The sequence below is a fragment of the Grampus griseus genome (assembly GCF_964374135.1).
Source record: "Grampus griseus genome assembly, chromosome: 20".
In the NCBI taxonomy this organism is placed as follows: domain Eukaryota; kingdom Metazoa; phylum Chordata; class Mammalia; order Artiodactyla; family Delphinidae; genus Grampus; species Grampus griseus.
In genome coordinates, this window is record NC_139014.1 from 15937910 (window position 1) to 15943616 (window position 5707).

Here is a 5707-nt window from a genome sequence, read left to right on the forward strand (position 1 = left end):
TCTTGAAAAATGCTAGCATTCATCTTCTTTTTATTTAGGATTTATGGATCACTTTGATATAAGAATAATCTCATTTCATCTTTACAGCCTTCTAAGGTAAGGCATGTATTACCTGTTTCATACAAGAGGAAACTAAGTCTTAGAGAAACCAAAGCATTTGCAAAAAGAGGAAGATCTTTTGCAGGAACAGCTTGGCACACATTTGCTTACATATTTTTGGCCAGGACTGGGTCAAATAATCATCCTTAGCTGCAAGGGATACTTGGTAAATTTTAGAATCTGGTAAAAGGGACTGGGTTTGCCATGACTGGTTTAGATACATTGTGATCTGTGTTTGGACCCAGAGATTTTGTTAGCAAAGAAGGGGGAATGGCTGTTGGCTTAGCAGCCAAGAGCACCTACCACACTGCTGTAGAGAGGGTAGCGCTTTTTGTCAGTTGATCCTAAAAACTTAGTGAACTTTCTTATTCTAAGAATTTGTAGGGTTTCTATTTGAGCAGGGAATTCCTGACATTAATTCCTTTTTTTTTCCCCATCATGTATTTTTTTTTATTTTTTATTTTTTTTACGTCTTTATTGGAGTATAATTGCTTTACAATGGTGTGTTAGTTTCTGCTTTATAACAAAGTGAATCAGTTATACATATACACATGTTCCCATATCTCTTCCCTCTTGCATCTCCCTCCCTCCCACCCCTCCAGGTGGTCACAAAGCACCGAGCTGATCTCCCTGTGCTATGCGGCTGCTTCCCACTAGTTATCTACCTTACGTTTGGTAGTGTATATATGTCCATACCTCTCTCTCGCATTAATTCCTTTTTAATCCTTGTGTAAAATACCTCATTTCTTTTTTCTTTTTAATTGCTGTGGCTGGGATCACCAATATTATATGGAGCAGTAGCAGCCATAATATCAAGCACTCATTGTTTTATTCCGAGTCTTAAAGAAAATGCATCTTAATTTTCTCAAACTTTCAACTCGATATAATCTAAAACCACTCATGTGCAATATGTTGCCTTTGTTAATCTCATTGCCAATTCCAACACAACTCTCGCTTCAACTACCATTTATAACCATTGATAATTAAGATACCTCCTTTCCATCGCTAGTTTTCAATGGTTTACATCGTGACTGGGTGCTGAAATGTATGTCTGATAAGAAAAAAGTATATTGAGACTCCTAGGGCTGGAAAACAATGGCACTTAACCTGATTACAAATCTGTCCCTCTCCCAAAACAACCATAAAATCAAGTAGAACAAAACTGTACATGTTTCATGCCTTCATTATTAAGAGAATACTATAACTTCAAATTACCTGTAAGTAGAGCGGAAATTTTCCAGTAGGGATCCTGCTGTCACCATTAGCCTGTGGTCACAGAAAGTGAGGAAAAAGGCTAAGTCTCTCCATGGACAGAGCTGAATGGAGTAGAAGACTTATTACAGGAAGCCCAGAATCTTCGGGGGAAAAAATGAAACAAATGTAAAATACCGAACACAGGTTGGGACTTGGTAGATTATAGCCCTCACTTCAGGGAAAGGTTAAAGATGTCTGGAACCAGGAGTGGCAGCCTCATACAAGCAGTGTTTCTACGGGAGAATAAGATATGAAAAAGAGGCATTGAAAGGAAAAAGGGGAAATAAAAGACTGGCAAAAAAGAGAAAGCACATCATTCTTCCCACCCCTACCAGCAAGATCCTGAAACTGCAAAAAAGAGCTCTCAAACTAGGAATCCTGCCCATGAAATGACTGGGAATAGAGCAAAGCGATCCCCGTCCATACAAAACTATTGCAAAAAGCCAGCAAACGTAAATTAAAGGCTTTCTGCTGATAAAAAAGACTCTCCCCAAAACAACTGCAAAGCTAAAGAAAAATATGCTTTTAAAAGCATATGAGGAAGTGAAATGTCACCTTAATTGAAAAAAAAAAATCAACAAAAAGCATTGATAAATTTGACTACATTAAAAACACTTTGCATGACCAAAAGAAAGACAAATGACAAACTGGGAAGAAATATTTGCCCTTATGTCACAGATAAAGGGATAATTCCCCTAATGTGTAAAAAAAAATTTTTTTTAATTTTGAGAGAGGGAAAGACACGAACAACACAATTCACGAAAAGATATAACAAAATGCCCCTTAAACATGAAAAGTTCAAATTCAGTCAGATCCATGCAAATTAAAACTACATAGAGATACAGAGACTTCCCTGGTGGTCCAGTGAGTAAGACTCCGTGCTCCCAATGCAGGGGGCCTGGGTTCAGTCCCTGGTCAGGGAACTAGATCCTGCATGCATGCAGCAACTAAGAGTTTGCATGCCGCAACTAAGAAGCCCGCATGCCACAACGAAGATCTGGCGTAGCCAAAATAAATAAATATTAAAAAAGAAAAAAATACTACATAGAGATAATAACAATTTCTCACCAAACAGATGGGCAAAAATTCAAAACTTGACAATACTCAGTTGGAGTTGGAGGCACGTCACAAGGACACAGGAGCCAACTGGACTGCCCAAACAATACATTTGATCCTCCCAAAATCAAGTACAATAATGCTATTGGAGAAAAATAGGAATTTATGAGCCCATAACAATAATTAATAAAATAAATAAAGAGCAAAGAAAGGAGGAAAGGTAGGGCATACAGTCTGCTGTAACAAAAATATCAAACTGGGTGGCTTAAACAACATTCTCACAGTTCTGGAGGCTGTGGAGTCCAAGATCAAGGTGCTAGCAGATTCGGTGTCTGATGAAGGCCCACTTCCTGGTTCATAAATGGTGGTCTTCTAGCTATGTCCTCACAAGGCAGAAGAGGAAAGGGACCTCTCTAGGGCCTCTTCTATAAGTGAACTAATTCCATTCATGAGGGTTCTGCCCTCATGCCCTAATCACTTCCTAAGGCCCCACCTCTTAATACCATCACATTGGGGGTTAGTATTTCAACACATGAATTTTGAGAGGACATAAACATTCAGTCCACTGGATTCTCCCTCTTCCCCCCCAAAATTCATGTCCTTCTCACCTGCAAAATACATTTATTCCATCCCAGCAGCCCAAAAGTCTTAACTGGTTCTGGCATCAACTCCAAAGTCTCATCCAAATATCATCTAAATCAGATATGGGTGAGACCTGAGGTACAAGTCATCTTTTTTTTTTTTTTTTTTTTTTTTTTTTGATGTGGACCTTTTTTTTTTTTTTTATTTTGCGGTACGCGGGCCTCTCACTACTGTGGCCTCTCCCGTTGCGGAGCACAGACTCCGGACGCGCGGGCTCAGCGGCCATGGCTCACGGACCCAGCTGCTCCGCAGCATGTGGGATCTTCCCAAACCGGGGCACAAACCCACGTCCCTTGTATCAGCAAGCGGACTCTCAACCACTGCACCACCAGGGAAGCCCCAATGTGGACCATTTTTAAAGTCTCTATTGAATTTCTTACAATATTTCTTCTGTTCTATGCCTTGGCTTTTTAGCTGCGAGGCATGTGAGATCCCATCTCCCCGACCAGGGATTGAACTCGCACCCTCTGCATTGGAAGGCGAAATCTCAACCACTGGACCTCCAGGGAAGTCCCGAGGTACAATTCATCTTGAGGCAGATTCCTCTCCATCTGTGAACCTGTGAAACCAAACAAGTTATGTGTTTCCAAGATACGATACTGAGACAGGCATAGGACAGACATTCTCATTCCAAAAGGGAGAAACAGGGCTTCCCTGGTGGTGCAGTGGTTGAGAGTCTGCCTGCCGATGCAGGGAACGCGGGTTCGTGCCCCGATCCGGGAAGATCCCACATGCCGCGGAGCGGCTGGGCCCGTGAGCCATGGCCGCTGAGCCTGCACTCCGCAACGGGAGAAGCCCCAACAATGAGAGGCCCATGTACCGCAAAAACAACAACAACAACAACAACAAAAAACATTCTTTTGGCATTAGTTGGTTACAGTGATAGCAAGATACTGTGAGTGTGGCAGAGCAGCTCTAATGTAACAACTGCATTCCCTGCTTTCTGAACCGAAATGTAAGTGACTCATATCCTTTACATATGCGTTACCTGCAAACATTAACGCTGCAAATCTTGACATACACCGTTTAGGGGGAGTTGATGCTAAGGGGTTACAGTAAATGTTGAAAGGCTCCAAAAGTTCCTTTGGGGACTTCCTGTTTCTCCTCCCTCCCCTGAATTACTCTGCTTAACAAGAACCAAATTACTTAGAACTAGTCTGAATAGCAGCAGCACCCAAGGAGCACGACACTGAGTTCATGTTAAAAAGCAGTACCTGTGTAATGTACGTTTTACACCACAGGCAAAGGGAATATCGCTCTGGTTTTTAACTCCTGCATTAGAGTCTCCTACAAAAATAAAAGCATCCCATCAAGTTCTTCTAGATGGTGTTATTGCTGTACATTTGTAGATGGGTCACTTTCTATACTGTGTTTGCTTTGAAGGGATCTTCCAATATATCTCCAATATTCCTTTCTTATAGTGTCCTTTTCTTTAGCTAGGATTTCACATAACTCTAATGCTTTATTAAGAATGTCCTCCTTGTTGTCGTATTGGTTTCCTAGCATGTCTTCACAGATGTCCACGAGAAAGGCAATTGGGGGAACTGCGACTTGGTTGTAAATCAAGTAATTGATTTAACAGGTTGGGATACTTGGAAAGACCACGATCCTGCAAAATCCCTTTCGAATAGTTCCCTGCACTTTCATTATGTGGTACTAGTTTGATCCGTTGCAGAGTGTACTGGACTTCTCTCTTCAATACAGCACGATCATTGTAGCCCGTGGTGTTAGAAATTACGAACTATCTTTGGTTCCAGACAGTTATTTCTCACACCCTCTTTGAGAAGTTGGTCTATATACTGCAGCTCATTATCCCAAAAGTGAAAGTCCTGAATAACCCATTGTCGATGTTGCCAGGCGTGATAACTCTTTGCATCCTGATTAAGAATATCAGCAATAAACTCAAGCTCCTGAGATGGGTCTCTCAGCCGTTCCACGAGCGCTCGCCTATGCTGCCAAACTTGATAGTTTTGGGGGCTGTTCCTCAATTTTTGCCGTGATGTAGTTCATTTCCTCACGTAGATCCTTTTGAAGTGACTTTAAGAGAACTCTCCGAAAATACCACACTGTGTAATTGGCTGCATTTAACTCGATAGCATCTCTGGTTAGTTTAAAAGCCCGTTCACTTCTCTCGTCACGCTGCAGGACAGCCCGGAAATAATCATAAACATCTTGAAATTTTTCACTATAAATGATCTGGACCGCTGCATTGGGGCCATCATTCTGCAGCACTGGATCTATATCAGCCCATTCTGCCCTGTCCCTGTACAGGACATAGGTGGGCGAGTCCAGGCTCAGGAACACTTCGTCCATAGGGGACGCCGCCACCTCTTCTTGCGGCGGCTGGGGCGGCTGCGTGTCGGGCTGACCAGGTTCCCCGCCCTGCGCAGCCGCCCGGACGCCGTCTGCGGCCGCCATCGCTCCTCGGCCCGCCGCGGAGGAGGCGGCGGAGGCCCCACCCCTATTACATTTATTCTTATCAAAGACAGACATTCCTATAGTTTGAATAGTGAAAAAGGTTTTCACACTTGTAAAAAAGAGCAGTCTCTTCCCCAGAGGGAATCACTTTCATCTCCTTTACCAGATTCTCTTAGTATTTATCTGTATTCTCCAAATGCAATGTTTGATTTTTCAATTTTAGGAGTTATCTACTGAC

The 5707-nt window shown here is 42.4% G+C and overlaps 1 pseudogene across 1 annotated transcript; it reads right to left on the reverse strand.

Moving 5' to 3' along the window:
• Positions 1–4341: 4341 nt before the first annotated feature.
• LOC309838683 (protein farnesyltransferase/geranylgeranyltransferase type-1 subunit alpha-like) lies at positions 4342–5469 on the reverse strand (annotated as a pseudogene). Its single transcript has one exon. The product of its transcript is annotated as a protein farnesyltransferase/geranylgeranyltransferase type-1 subunit alpha-like (transcript).
• Positions 5470–5707: the final 238 nt, after the last annotated feature.